Source organism: Hirundo rustica, chromosome 19 (genome assembly GCF_015227805.2).
Source record: "Hirundo rustica isolate bHirRus1 chromosome 19, bHirRus1.pri.v3, whole genome shotgun sequence".
Classification (NCBI taxonomy): Eukaryota; Metazoa; Chordata; class Aves; order Passeriformes; family Hirundinidae; genus Hirundo; species Hirundo rustica.
This window is the reverse complement of record NC_053468.1, coordinates 6,597,035-6,612,771: the sequence shown is the minus strand read 5'-3', so window position 1 is coordinate 6,612,771 and position 15,737 is coordinate 6,597,035. Positions and strand designations below refer to the sequence as shown.

The window sequence follows — 15,737 nt, the reverse complement described above, 5'->3', positions numbered from 1 at the left end:
ATTGGCATGGCGGAATGAAATTTTCTTCATCAGAATCCACGGCTGATCAAATTCAGACCCCTGTGCACAGGCTTCACAAGACCCAAAGAAGTTAGTGGAATCACCGAGTCTTTGGGACAGAATTTGATTAAGGACAATGAACATTATTTTTGGAATCAGTGAGCTTTCCTGGAATTCTACACAAAGCCTAACCTCGCAAACAGGTGTTGTGAGATGCAGAAGACACGGGAAAAGCAGCATGGAAAAACCAGCACGTGTCATCTCTTAGGGATGCAACATCACAGATGGAAAGACAGCAACGGGTGATGACCCTGCTACAGGACAAAGGAAACTCTTCCAGCCACACCTCAGCAGCCACACCACAGACCCTCCTTTAGCCAGGCACTGCTGACTGAACAGAGAACTTCAAACAGCAGCAACCCAGAGAGAGACCCAGTCTGGCTCCTGAGGTGCTGTTGACCCAGAGCTAAACTAATTAGCCCGTTTCCTCTTCAAGTGTTCTCAAATGCCACTTGGCCGCGTCACCGCGCACCAGAGAACTCTGAGGCCGACTAATTACACTGGCAAACGTTTGATTGAAAATTGCACTCGAACGGCATGGACTGCAAGAGGTTACCTCCCTCTCCGTACAAGAGGCCTGATTCAAGGCTCTGGGGCAGCTCCCCTTTAATGTCAGTGTAATTCTGCAAGTCCAGGAAGCATGGAATAGAGAAAAAATAAACTTATTTTTGGCACGCAGGGCAGATTCATTTTACCAGCAGTGGCCCTCTGATGCTGATGCAGCCCAAACGTGGCTGGTGAGCCCATTACAGCCTTGATCAGATGTGGGCAGGAGGAGCGAAACACAACCTTATTCTCCATTGACAACAGCCCAGAGGCACAGCGCAGACAGAATTTTAAGCAGCTAAAACGCTGAGCATCGAAGTGAGACTCTGTCCCAAAACTTCCTGTGGGTTACATTTGCACCTCAGTTTCTCTACCTGTAAAATAATAATTACCCAACACACCAGTTCTTGTAGGACTTAATTAGCACTTGTCAACCTCTTAGAGCTCCTCAAGGGAAGAGGAGCTGTGCACCACAAAGTACTAATTAATGGACGGAGCCTTTGGAACAAAGTATACGATTCTGTTGTTGTCAGATCTAATAGAGTCATAAAAAAACAGGGCTGGAAGGGATATCAAGAGGTAACCTAGGCTGTCCCCCTGCCCTGAGGCATGATCAAGTATATCTAAATCGCTCTTGATAGATGAACACCCCTAAATCTTGGAATGCTCGAGCTGGGGATTAAAAGAGATAAAGATGGGCTCGTGTTACACGTGTGTTGGGCTCCATGGCTCTGCTGAGCACAGACAAACACTCCCTCACATGGGGCCTCTCAGGGGCTCTCTGTGCTGGCCTGGAAGAGGCTTTGCTGCACCCACAGTGCAGGTACTGAGCTTTCTGACTCCTTGTTACTCCAGCTTGGGAAAGGAAAAGCCCCACTGCAGTGTGTGAGCCCCAAATCTCAAAACTGGAATGGATGAGACTCTCGGAACAGGAAGAACTGGGAACAAAGCAGAGAGGTGTTAAAGGATCTGCTCAGGGTTATGAGGAGCTTCAGCCAGAGCCAGAAAATGAGCGCAGATCACCCAAGCCTCACATGGATTGCAAGGCTTCCATTCTATAACATCTTCTGATCATGTCTATTGTGTTTCCCCCACTCTTCTCCCCCCTCTGCAGACCCAAGAGTCCATCTAAAATACCATAAAGGATCATTCAGATGTGGCTTCTGAAGCACTGCACGGCCTTAAGTGCAAAATTTCCTTTTTTAAGCTACACAAAGATTTTTAGAGGGTTTTGTTAAATGCTTTAATTATAAAAATGTGTCAATTCGAGCCATCTTTCCAAGACATACATGCAAAGTACAGTAGGAGATACCTTTTATTTGATTAACTTCATACAGGAAAGCTTTTGAAACTTATACTTTCTTCATCAGCCCGGTGGATAAAAGCTAAGTCAGGCAACTGATACAGCACTGCAGAAGTTTATTAAATTAACCAATTAAACTGAGGCAATATACAATTTACAGAGGCCAAGGCAAACAATAGAAGGTGGAACACACTCCCGGGGCTGAGGCGATCCAGTCGTGTCAGCATTTCCATTATGAAGCTACTTCAGAGTTATTGTGGGAGGTGTGTAATAAAAAAAAAAAAAAAAAAAAAAAGGTTTAAACCACTGAATTCAGTCATTCTTAGGGATTCCCAGACATGCCCAGGCGGATGGAAGAGCAAGACACAAACCAGTTTTTCCCTAATTTTGTCACTCAAATTAGAAAGGGGGTGTGGCCTGGGGAAACAGGTTGGCAGTTCCAGGGGAAACAAAGGGAGGCTGGTTCTGCACAGTGCCCTGCTCCTGGCTGGGTGAGAATATGACCATAATGAAGGTGATTAATCAAGCACAGCACGTTTGTGTGGGCTGAGGCAGAGCCTGCCCAGTAACAGAGCCCTTTGCGAGGGTGCAGCAGCGCCCTGCCCTCATCCCAGCCACCCCACACCAAGACAAATCGCAAACACTGCAAAGCTGTTTGTCCCCAGAGCTGAACCACACAGGTGTACCTGACCCAGGGATCTGTCACCTCTCCAGCACTAAGCAACAACCAAGAGGAATACTTTTTACAAGAGGAAGAATCAAGTACGAGCTGGGTACATTTGGGTGGCTGGCATCAGGTTCAAACCCCAGTTTTAAAGGCTGCTCCTTCCCTGTATAAACAGCGCAGATTTTTTGGGGAACAAAGATCAGGTTCTTTGGGTAACAAAGATCTGGTGGTTTCATGTTGCCCTTCAGGGCACGTGAAAACCTTTTCATGGGGTGCAAACCTTTTCACACGGGGAAAAAAGAAAGGAGGAAAAAAAAAAAAAAAAAAAGAGACCAATATGGAAACACTGACACCACATTTACTGTAACAGCCTGATCAGCAGCAACCAAAATTCTCCTTCAAAAAAGTTACACCCACAATGCTTTCTTTGGCCTGTGTACCTTGTATATTGCCTTGGTCTAACTGGTTAATTTAATAAGTTTCAGAAGTATTTAGTTGCCTGGCTCTAGCAGTTGGACACAGTTTAAAACCAGGTAGCCTGGCATGCGGCCACAAGTTGTTCTTGGGATGGCACCTCCGCGGTTCAGTGCAGCATCCCAGCTCTGCTCTCTCTCCTCTCTGCAAACCAACGAGCCCAGCTCAGTTCCCAGCAGCACAGAGCAGCCACAGGGCTCTGGGGAGGGCAGCAGATTGACAAACGAGGGCTAAATTGAATTAGCTGAACCCCCTCAGTGTTGTAGTTCTGCAGCAGAGTTTAAAGGAGCACTGAGAAAGCACAGGGATGGTCGGGAAGAGGCAGGATGCCACGGCAGATAAGGACCAGCCTGGAACCCAGGAGACCCACTGCTGTTCCTGCCTTTGCCAGTGGCCCACCACATGACCCTGAAGAAGCAACTCCATGTGGTTTTTTCCTTTCCCCTGTTGCTCTTTTTCTGCTTTGATTATGATGTTTTCCATGTGATTTCATCATCGTGTTTGTACAAAATATGTATTTGCATAACATCTCGCACAACAAGGCCCTGATCACAGCTGGGGCTTCTAGACATAAAAGTTATGAAGAGACATATTAGCAAATTCAGTGTGTGAGTTAGCAAATGCCCATTGTGAGTATTTTGTAACACTGGAGATTCTACTGTGTTGTTTTGCCAAATGACACAGGGCAGAGGAAGGTCCTGCATGGAGAATGTTGGCTGATCCTATTCTTTGCAAGCAGGACCTGAGGGGCATCTTAGGGATTGGAAAAGCCATTAATTCTTTTTTAGAATTAAAAGCAAAATCCTAGAACAGCTGTATAGCTCCAAGAACCCAATAAAGACATTTTTCTACCCCAGCCTCCAGTTTTACCATATCTTCTCACAGGTTGTTGGTGCCTTCAAACCCAAATTCATTGGTTTGTCCTCTCATGGACACACTCTTCAGTCCTAACCTAACCAAAGGCTATGATTAAAAGGATCATTCCCAAAATAAACATTACTTCTGCACAGCATGTCTCCCTTTATACTCATCTCTGAGATGGTGAACAGCAAATGAAGAGGAGAAAAGAAATTAAGACAAGTAGTGCCCAATCTCCCATGCCCCAAGTTTGCAGTGAGCAACTGTGTGTCCAGAGAGCTGCAAAAAAAGGCATCAGTCAGCAACAGCACCAGCAGGGGCTGAGCTGGAGCCTCAAGTCCTGGCAGTAGCAGTGGCAGTGCCCCAAGAACAATACTTAGAAGGAGTAAGGCAGTGGCAGCAGCCCCTGGGGCTGTCCAAGATCTAGAAATCCCATCCTTCTCCCTGCAGAAGGTGCAAGATTCCTGCTAGCACCCAGGAGTCTGGTCTTACAAGCTACAGGAGGGAGAAAAGCCAGCTGTAGCCTTTATTGCTGATCTTCCAACTTTATCCCCTTCCAAAGCCCCACAGATCTCCCCAAAACAGGGGCAGAACAAACTGGCAGCAAACACAGTTGAACAGCAGGGAGGAAGCAGCATTTTCAGAGCTTGAATTTTTGACATTTGTCCTGTGAACTTAAATGCAGATTGGATTTGGATAAGGCAATCCCACAAAGGCCAGGAAAATAATGGATATGCAAGTTATCATCATCTACCTGGCAATTCCTGGGGGTCTTGAAGGCTCCTGCAGAGCACCCACTTGCACAGTGCTAGGAATCCTAACAAAGTGCCACAATTACTCCACAATCAGATGGGCAAGTGCAAAAGCAACTTGTTCAAGAGTTTATTGAGTCAGTGACAGAATTCGGGAAGCTCCATCTTCACCTGGTGTCCTGCACTCCTGGTTCCCCAGTGCATCCCACAGCGCACGATCCAACCGAGCCTGTGCTCGCCTGCTCCTGCTGAGCTCAATGGAAATTCTCCACAATTTCTGCAAAATTTGCAGTTCAGGTTCTTGCCAGGCAAAGCTGTGGCATTCCCTGCACAGCTGCAACATGACCAACACTCACAGTCTGGGCGCTGGGACTGCAGCACTCGGTGCTGTGCAGCATTCAGAATAAACCCTCTCACACTGAACATTCCTTCCCTGCATGCTCCAGATGAAGCTGGATGTTCTCTTCCTGATCTCAGTACCTGTAGGGGGTGGGTGTTGTTTTTCTTTTCCTATTTCGAAACTCCTTAAATTAAAATTGTCCTTTGAAAAGGGAAGAGAGGCTGGATTGAGTCAAATGCCCACTCCCTTTGGTGTTTTGCTGGGACAAAGCTGGCTGGGATGTCAGATTCCTGGTGCTTTAACACAACAGGGCCATTTCCCTCCTAGTATTTCTCTAAGAACTCAAAGATTTCCTTCTCCAGCAAACACCTGAGCAGAAATGACTCACTCACCGTGTCGGTAACTGGCACAGACCTCTCAGCCCTGGTGCCAAGCCTACATTTATATTGTTGAAATACTGAAAGGGGGAATTTTCCTTCTGTGGATTCCAAAAAGGCTTGTCCATCTCTATTTCATAGAAACATTGAATGTCCTCAGCTGAAAGGGAACCACAAGGATCATTCAGTCCAGCCCCTGGCCCTGCACAGACACCCCAACAATCCCATCCTGTGCATCCCTGGGAGCATTTCCCAAACTCTCCTGGAGCTCTGGAAGCTTTGGGGCTGTGCCCATTCCCTGAGGAGCCTGTTCAGGGCCCCACCACCCTCGGGGGGAGAACCTTTCCCTAATATTTTCCATAAATAGTAGCCTTATGCCTGTTTTTGTTAAGAGGGGTAAGAGACAAGTTGGGGTAAAGTGTATTTCTAAGACCAGCTGTACAGAAAAGTAATGTCTTTCAAGCTCATGAGACATTATAATGCATCTATCCCTAATCAAATAACATTTTACTTTTCCTGCCTGACTTCTTTAAAAAATACTGCATATATATGATCATGGTGTGCATGAGCATGCATCTCTAATGACTTTTGAATGAGCGGGTTGCTTTCAGCCCATTCTGAGAGCAAGACAGGAGTTTCAGAGCTGTCACATTGCCACAAGTTTCATGAAAACAGGCAACTGGATGGAAAAGAGAGATCCAGAGGCTGGAAACGTGCAGAGTGAGCTCAGCCAGCATCAGACACCACACAAATAACATTGTAAAGGCACTGACACTTGGAAGAGCCTCCATGGAAAGTTACAAGGAGCCAAGAGATAGAAAGTCACAGTACATGAAGTTCTACCTGAATATTTATTCCGAAGGTTGTAATAACAAAAGTAAAAAAAAAAACGCCCGGCCTTCAAGATACAGCACTCAAAGGAGCAGACAGGACAGCTAAATACTTCAAAGAAAGCCTACAAGCAAAAGTCTTATTAATTTTAATTCAATCCTGGGCTGGACACTCCTCTTACACCCATGTAATCATTAATTTCAGAAGAGTGACTTCAGATATACCCCATGGTAAGCCCCAGATCATACAAATCCACTCTTTATTGCCTGAGCAGTGCCGTTGAAAATCAATAGGATTACTCATAATGGTAAAGTTAAGCACCTGTGAAAGTGTCTGCAAGACTGAGGCCTAAGGCCTGGTCTAGGTACAGCTTTTGTACTTGAAAACCTGGTTCACTTCAAGGTTTGTTTTGTTTTTGGTTTTATTTTTAAAGAAAACAACAGAATAATTAAAGCCATACATCCACTTTAAAATGGACACATTTTTTATTGCTATAATGGGAACTTCCAACAGCACAGCCATTCCCAGGTCAGTTGTGCTGCTCCAACTGCACTCCTGCTGCAGGGAATTGTGCCAAGGCTGTTAACAGCAGCCACAACTCCTACACCTTGAGCAGCTCAAGGAGCAGTGCCAGCTCACTCTGTCTACTCAAAACTCTTCAGGTAATTCATGGAAAGCACCTGTAGGAGCGAGAAAGACCCATGTTTGAAGGACGTTTGGTCTGGAGCCTGTCAAAAAGTATGATTTTTTTATTTTCTCTCTCCATAATTTTCTTGCTCTCCTCTGGGCGCGAGCCCATAGGGGGAAAAAAAGCAGCACCGAACGCACCTGAGAAACTTTTGAGTCAGACTTTCATGTGTGCAGAATTAAGGAAGGTGAAAAAGATCAAGATTGCCCCACAAGAAGACAACAAAAAAAAGGAGTGTGCATTCTGTGGAAAGCACCACAAACTTTAGGAGATGCCAGGAGGAAGAGGGGGTGGAACAGTGAACTAACAAGTCTGGATCGTTAAGAGGTTAAAAAAAAAGTCACACTTTCAAAGAAGAAAAAGACAAAAGACATTAAGAGTAAACAGGAAATTTGGGGAATCTATTTCACTCAAAGTAGCAAACATCTGGAATAAATTGTCAAGAACTTAAGACCATCAAAGCAAAGTATTAATGAGGTTAAGAGGCAGCTAGGCTGGAGGAGGAGACTGAAGAATACAGGGACAAAGGAAAGAGGTGGAGCCGAGAGAAACCTTGAGGCAACAGCCTCTTTAGCCAAAGGGCTTTGTTTCTCCCTCTGCTCAATACTTCGTTATCTTCTTATTGCTCCAGGGGTAAAATATGGGGGGGGGGGTGGGGGGGGGGGTTCTACTGGTTTTTCCTTTATGGAAAGGAAGCAATTATTGTTATTTTTTTCCCTCCTAAGAATTCCATGCTGGGATCCATGACATGGTACATTATTGTTGAGCCTCCCAACGCTTAACTCAGCAAAGCACAAGAAAACCAAACACATGCCACCCCTTCCACCAAACAGAGCTTTCTGAAATCCACATCCCTCCCTTTCACATTTCAAATTAAGAGTAATTCTTACTTTTGTTACTAAACGTTGCTTAAAGACGAAAAACACCATCCCTTTAATCAAAGGACTTAGCAAACATCTCCATGGATTCAAGAGCTGTCTTTTAAAACCTTTTGGTTTAAAGTAATTCAAAGCAGGCTAAACAACACCTTTAAAAATGACAAAAACCAGGAGGCATAAATGAATAAGGAGTTTAAGAAGGAAATACTTAGCACGACTTATCCTTTAATATCCAGACCCCTCTCTAGTAGGGATAAGCAGAAAGCTATGTTGGTCCTTACTCAAAAGAAGGGAATGGTCTTCCATCTCTGCCTGGATTGTAATTAACTGTATTGGTTACATTCATGGTCATTAACATCCTTTAAAAGATGATCTTGGGATTTCATTTTCCACCTCCCGTTATTGAGCAATGGAATATTCATAAAACAGTAGACGGAAACAACTCAGAAGAAAAAGAAAAGAAAGCCTCCAAGTTCCCAGCCCTGCCAGATAAATTACACTAAAGCAAGGATTCAACAACAAATTGATTCAGGAGCAGCAGGATATATGCACACACATGAAAAAGCACACTGGGGGGGGATGGAGAACAATAAAACATGCACTTGCCTGTCCTCTTCTCTAATAACCGCATGCAAACTCCAGCCAAGCCTGACAGAGTGGGAGAGGTTTCAAAGATATGAAGTTCCTGTGGGTTTCACAGTGCAGGCAGCTGGGTAAAGGACAAAGATGCACTTGAGGGCTCCACCAAACTCAAGTGTTTACGAGACACAAGGGAATCCACCCCAGCCTTCATTGTGGTCTAATAGCACAGGGCCCTCCTGCTGTTTGTTATCAGCCAGGCACCCACATCTGAGGAGTCAACGTTTTATTGGGAACATCTGCTCTTGTCTTGGTGAGAGCAGCTGAAGCTGTGCCTCAGCTGCGTCTCCATCAGCTGCTCCCAAATCCATTCCTGCTCCTTTCTGCCCACAGCACGGCTGGTGGGAGGTCACAGGGAAGGCTGGGGAGCTCCTCCTCAGAGCCCCCATGCTCCCACACAGTGCTGGGGCTTTATTTTTAACCCAAAGCTCAAGAAATACGCCTTGGTACTTGCCAGGAGCACTGAGTAAGGCCATAGGAGTTTTGAATGACTGGACACATTTCAGTGTAGCTGAGTTATTCAGATTTTAGCCACCCAACATAGTGGTCATAAGAGGAGGGGTGACCTCTTCAGGGAAGCAGTGCAGACCCAGCACATCCCTTTAGAGGTCAGAAGTGGCCTCCGGGCTGTCCCTCACTACACTGAATGCAACAAAAGCACCAAAATTCCGATTCCTCACATCAGCCCTTCCACAAAATGCCACCAGTACCCACAGCAGTGAAACTGGCCCAGGCTTCTTATTTTCCTACGTGGAAAACCAATGACAGCAGGGCTTCGAGGAACTCAGCTCCAGGTTTTGCAGTGTTTTTACCGGGAGATTTAAACATAACTAGAATAAAGATAAAGATTTTTTTCCCCCCTCCTTCAGCCAGGTACAAGGCCAGCCTGGAAAGGCCCTGCCACAAGGACAACACTGCCCAGCGCCCCAGGGCTTCACCCACTACAGCAGGCACAAAACACGGGAGATCTTTAACAGTAAAAGCAGGTGGTTGCTTTTCCAGGGACTTTAATGAGTGTTGTAGTGGCTGGAAAAGGTGATAAGCTTTCTATGTTATATGAAAAGCCAGGGGGTTACTTTATATAATCAGCCACAGCTGACTAAACAGGGCACTGAAAGTCACTCACAGCCAAAGGAAGACAAAACAACAAAACCCCCGCAACCTCGCCATCCCTCCTCCCCAAAGAACCCGTCCCCCAGGCACAATCCCAGGGTTTTTCTAAGACCTCCAACCCCCTAATTAAAATTCTCCTTGGAAAAAAACACCGGCTTACCTCGGCATGCCGAGGCCTCGGCTCCACCTTGGCTGTGCGGGAGCGGGGACGGCAGAGCCAGGGCTGTGAGGGGACACGGGACGAGCCCCCCTCATCCTCTCTGGTGGCTGCCTTGGGGCAGGGGAGCCCCTTGGCATTAACTGCCCCCTGTTAATTAATTAACCCGTGAGGGCTGGAGGAGCACCGGGTGTGGGACAGCTCCAGTGTTTTTTCTCCGGAGGTACAGAAACACTGGAGTTAAGAAAGAGGTTTCAAACACGTTGCATCAAATACTTGCCAGTTGTCTTCAGCGGCAGCTCCAAGGCATGGCCGTGTTTAACAAATCGGGATTTGAATTTAGCAAACCTGAAAATATTTCACGTGGACTCGTGAGTCTGCAAAAATGCAGGTGGAAAAGCTCACATTCGCCACAGGGAGAGGAGAGGAGAGGGGCCCTGGCCAGAGGCCTCAGCTGGTGGCTGGAGCTGGGTGTGGGAAGGTGAAGCCTGGTGGCATTTGGTGCCCCAGCAGAGAGGACACGGGGGTCACCGCCAGCAGCCAGGCTGTGACAGCCTCGGGGGTCTGCCCGCACTGCCACAGGGAACAAAACTGGCCTTTTCCGCCTTTTCCACCTTTTCCAGGGCACTAACGCACAGTATTTCAGCGTTACCAGTTTGGACAAACCCGGGTGAACTGTGACACCAATTTAAAAAGAAATCGCTGGTATTTCCATAAGGCTTTTTACAATTCCAGACAAATTACGGATATTTGTACTGCTTCAGCACTTGGCTCACACCAGTATTATTTTTCCAAGCATTAAGCTCTGTCACAGCCTTTGCACTCTCAGCCTGGTCGGGGAGGGGCACAATCCTTGCAGAAACCAGCTAATGCCTGTTCTACAAAAACACCCCACCTTTCTGGCTGCTATTTAATCTGCATCCTTTTTACATTGATATCTAAAAGGCACTGGCTTACCAGGAAATTCATGGAGAATTATCTCTTTCTGACCTGCTAGAGGAAGGCTGTCCCTATCCCACCCTACTCTCTGGTCGTGAACTTTATACTCATCACAGCTGTGGTGGTACCTGCAGCTTCCAAACCTTGAAGGGACAAAGCTGTTTGGAACTCCTCTCACTTTTACATGTCTTCTTACCCCAGGAAAAGGCAGCTGCTGTCTTTTCATCATTATTAAAAAAAAAAAAAAAAAATCCTGCCTGGCCTGGCATCTGAGTTCTGTATCAAAGCTAAAGCAGCTGACCAAACATGAACTTGCTCGTATATTTTGCAAAAAAATTTATGTTTCTGAGGTCAACAGGCACATCAAGCAGTCATTTAAACTGAAAGGGACAGTAACAAATGTCAACAGTTCACCAGACAGGGATTCAAGGAGGTATTGCCATGCTTGACCTTAAATACCTGAGTTAGCACTCCTGGGCTCCTGCTTTACAACCAGTGGGGATGGACAGATGCTTGCAGGGGCTGAATCAGAGGAGAGAGGAGCTTAAGTGCCACAAAATGCCTGTTCAAGGACCTCTCTCCCTTCAGCCTCTGAAGAGAAGCCCTGCAGAGAGGAGCCCCCTTGAGAATATACACCACATCCAAGCGGCCAAAGTGAAGTCAATACACGTGAGAATCCCCCAAATTCCATAACACTGATAAAACTTCCCAGATTTGTATGTCAGGAAGCTGTTGTTTCAAACACTTTCAAAGCCCCATGTGCTTGAGGGATCCAGATTCTGTCTCCTTCCTCTGGCTCCCAAAGCCTTGTTTGGAGTTTGGAAAAAGGCTCCACAGCCCAGAAGGGACCTCAGATGCTGCAGCTGGACAGAGAGCTCTGCACAGCACCAGCATCCCAGGAGTGTTCCTTCATGAGCTGGCAACTCCGGTCCTGGTTCAACCATGGCCATGGGGTTTGGAGACTTTTCTGGTGCAAGCCATTTCTTCTAGGAATCCAAGTGGATTTACCCTTGCATATAACCCAGCTGGACTGAAGTTGGTTTTTGCCCATTCACGGTGGGAAATCCCCTCTCCTTGGGCATGAGCATTGTCATAGGCTGGCTCAGGGAGATGTGGCTCATGGAAATCCTGCTGGTGACCACCTGAATTCAAACAGACTGAGGAAGAAATGAGGTGAGGCCCAAAGATGCAGAACTTTCTCTGTACCTGCAGGCAAGTTAAAGACCAGTGCCCCTGATTACAGCTAAAACCATGTCCAATGTGAATTAGCACTGATAAAATCAGGAGACATTTCAAGGACGACAAGGGAGAAGGAAAAGGAGGAGGATGAGACTGTCCCAGGATCAGATACTGTTCAATATTAACATTTTGAAGGGTGAAACAGAGAACATACAAAATTTTTGGATGATGGGCTGTAAGCTAAGGCAACTTACGTGGAGTTTGGAGGAACAGCTTTGAAGGAGAGAGAGAAAGCCAGGGAGAAGGAATTAAAGATCAGTGCAGGTTGTTACAAGTTAGAAGAAAGTAACATTCAAGGAGTAATTGGTCAGGCTGCAGCTGGTCAGGAGAGGATCCAAGGTTCAGATGGATCAGGTGTCACCCCAGTGCAAGGGCAGCGTCCCCTGGGCTGTGCTAGGCTCTGACACCTGTAACATCAGCATCTCAGGGGTTTGCAGTGAGAAGGCACCACAGGGGATGGTCCAGACCAAACCTCCTCCTCAGAGCAGCATCAGCTACTGCAGGATTCCCAGGGCCAAATCCAGCTGAGTTTGGGATATCTCCAGTGATATTTGGGAGCTCCACAACCTATCTGGCAAAGCTGTTCTGATATTTGATGCCCTTCACAGTCCAAAAGCTTAAAGGGGCTTTCCTGTATTCCCACATGTCCATTGCCTCTCACCCTGTGCATGGACACCAATGGGAAGAGCATGGATTTGTTGTGTCCCATCACCCAGGTCATTGATGAAAATGTTAAACACTTTTGGCATTGTTTTCAAATAGAAAAAGGAGGCTCCAGACAATCTACACCTCGTTAACATTCTTGAAAATTCAAGGTATGTCCTCAGATAACCCCTGCTGGCACATTACCAAGGTAACAGAGGCAGAGGGAATCAGATCTGAGGAACTTTCTGGGATAGACAGAAGAAGCTACAGGGGGATCAGAAACAAGCAGTTATTAAGGAAGAGAGCTCTGGAATAAACTCCTACCCACATTGCCTAGAAACATTCATAACCTTCAGTGCTGCTGAATCACAGTGGGGGCATTGGTTTGTTTGGCTTTTTACAGACAACCAACCTCTGAAATAATTATTCCAATCTTGCTGGTGCTGGAATTTTGTGTCCAACTTGGCATAGGATGTTTAAAAACAAAATATGCGCAAATTTAAGGTAATCCTAAAGTGAGCAAGAAAAATTAGGAGCGGAGAAGATTACTGGGAGGAAAAGCTGGAAAAAGAATATTGAAAAAAGAAAACGAAACAGGCTTCCACTGTGCTAACGTCATTACAGAGAGGATGCAAAGGATGAAATTGGCTTAATTTGCAGACAGAAAGATTTAGGTTAGGGGGAAAAATGCATAAATCTAAGGCTAGCTTTGGACTTGAGGCTACCTACAAAGTTTAGACAGGTCAGACAAATGTTTGTAACAACAATCTTGCCTCTAAGCAGAACAACAAACTGGGGGAACTCATGAGAACCTTTCTCTGGAGTCTCTTTCAAAGGCTGCTCTACCCTTTCACAAAGTTTCAGAAAGGTTTATGGGATTAAACTTTCAAGAGTTAATAACATACATTATCAATTCTATCCTGCTTCTTTGTTTTTATCCCATCCAAATAGTAATTTTTTGTGAAAGGGCTGACACTGAAGACCAACTGCCAGAGTTCATGCAAGTTCAGTTCTCATCTGATCATTTTAATGATCCTTGATGAAAGTATGTTTTGTGGAAATAATCTGAGTTCTTTGTTCCCTTTGGTTATTTGAATCTGCATCCAAACCCCATGAGCACAGCCCTGTGTCCCCCAATGAAAATGGACATTGAAATGAAATTGGGGTTGATACAGGTTTGTTTTGAGTCTTGAATATTTTCATGATGTTTATCTGAACACTTGTCCTTACCCTTCATAGAAGGGGAAGCCTGACAACCCCAAACTGCCTTGCATGATGGTCCAAGGGTCCAAGGTGCAGCCAGACTGGTGGCACAGCCCAATCCAAAGATCTCCTCAAGCAATCTGCAACAGGCTACTCAGCTGCACTGCCCTTGAAGTGCCATAATTCTGGGGTAGCAGACAGAAAACGAAAAGCAAGAAATGGATTTTGAACCAAGATAAAAGTGCAGCAACAAGGAAGGAGCAGAACTGCAAAAAGCCTGAAGGCACACAGGGTCAGATGGAACCCGGGGCTTTGTACAGCCACAAACCACTTCAGAGGGTCTGGAGAGCTCTGGTGGTTGGGAGCACCCTGGTGGTGCTTCACTGTTTGGTGCTGCAGGGCATCACAGCTGCACCCTGGTTTGGTCCCACCAGGAACCAAAGGGAATTTGGACTGAATTCCAAGCAGAGCCTCTGGTTTACCTTCCTCAAAAAAAGTTACCCAGGTTGCACAAGGTAAGTAAGGGCAATCAAGAGATTGCTTCAAAATTGCAATGCTCCGAACTAAAGCTCTCCTCATGATAAATCTGGCTCAACCTAATCCACGCTCAGGAGGTCCTGCTTTCCATCCTCCCCACAGCTCAGTGCTCCTGCCCCATCTGCAGGTGTGAGTCTGAGCAGGGCAAGGTAAAGTGACCTCAGCAACATCCAAACAAGGCAGAACTGAAGAGGATGTCAGCTCCCAGAGTCCAGAAAGGAAATTTAGGGACAAGGAGGTTTCTTCCCATTGACTGAAGGGAGGGAGAGGGTGCAGCCAGGGGAAGGGGAGAATGTGGAACTGCTCAGAATATGGACCAGACTCCCATCAGCCTGAGAAGTCACAGAAGCTGTACTGGAAGAAGTCATGCAACAGTTACAGGTGAAAAAAGACTCATCAAAAACTGTGCTTTGATGGAAAAGTGTGACCTCATCTTTCAAGAGCATTATCCTCCAAGTTTTTGCCTACCAGCTTGCATGAAGAAAAGTAAATCTCTCTAGATTGAAGGCCAAAGGTAAGCCTGTGTACTGTTTCATCTCGTCTTCAGCCTCATTCTGAACTCTTTACACAGTGTAAAAACCATAAGCACTGTCTGACGTCTGATGCCTGAGTGACTTCAGCTCAGGAGTCAATTTTTGGGGAATGTGATTTTGTGGGGCTTATACAAGGTAACATTACACTTTGTGCATGTGTTTGTGCCACACAAGAGCATTTTACAGACCCACCTCTCAAGAAATTTCCGAAGGAGTTCTACAAATGAAACATCCATTTTGCAGCCTTCCCCCATGAGCGGCTCTGTTCTTTGCTGAGAGGAGCTGTCACCCGCTTGGGTCTGCAGAAGAGCCTAAAGCGGAAACTCATATAGATTTCAAAAGAAATCATCTTTTTGACTGTGCCAACAGAAAATCCTCAACCTCTGTGACCTCCCACTGCCAGCCTACAACCCCATCCCACGGGCAGTAATCATGGACCTGTGAGGAAAAACAGTCTGCAGAGAAAAACCCATTGTGGGAACAGCGATAGAAGCTGGGGCTGTCCAGGAAGGCTCAGCTGGTGAGTGAGCCAGGAGGTGGAAGGACAGGTTGTGTGCACTCCTGCACTACAGGAGGATTTCTGAGTCACCAGAGCCCAGTGAGGCTGCTCACTGTGTCGGGAGGGACAGCTCCAGTATTGCTTCAATTGTTACAGGAAGCAAGAAGTGCTAAAGCCTTGTCCACATCTTCAGCAAGATTTGTGCAGGAAAGAGGGAATTTTGCCCCAGCTGTGTCCACTGATGTTTTTAAAAGAGATAATCCCTACTAGATACAATTGGGAATCTGCTTGTTATATTGGAAAAACAGTGCTGGTGCAGGAGTGTTCACACAGCTTCTGCACACAGGGGCAAGGGGGAGGTTTATTTTATGAATTTTCTGTGTGATAAGAGCCTTCTCACTCCAGTTGTTCTGTATTATTGAAGTGCAGAGTGCAGGATTTTGCTGGAACAACAGAAAA

General features: G+C 46.1%; 1 long non-coding RNA gene across 1 annotated transcript; it reads right to left on the bottom strand.

The window, feature by feature from the left end:
• Positions 1 to 8,379: 8,379 nt before the first annotated feature.
• Positions 8,380 to 10,688, bottom strand: LOC120761407 (uncharacterized). Its single transcript, XR_005703632.2, has 3 exons — positions 10,641 to 10,688; positions 9,687 to 9,917; positions 8,380 to 8,483 (listed from the first exon to the last, which is right to left on the bottom strand). It is a non-coding gene; the product is annotated as an uncharacterized LOC120761407 (long non-coding RNA).
• Positions 10,689 to 15,737: the final 5,049 nt, after the last annotated feature.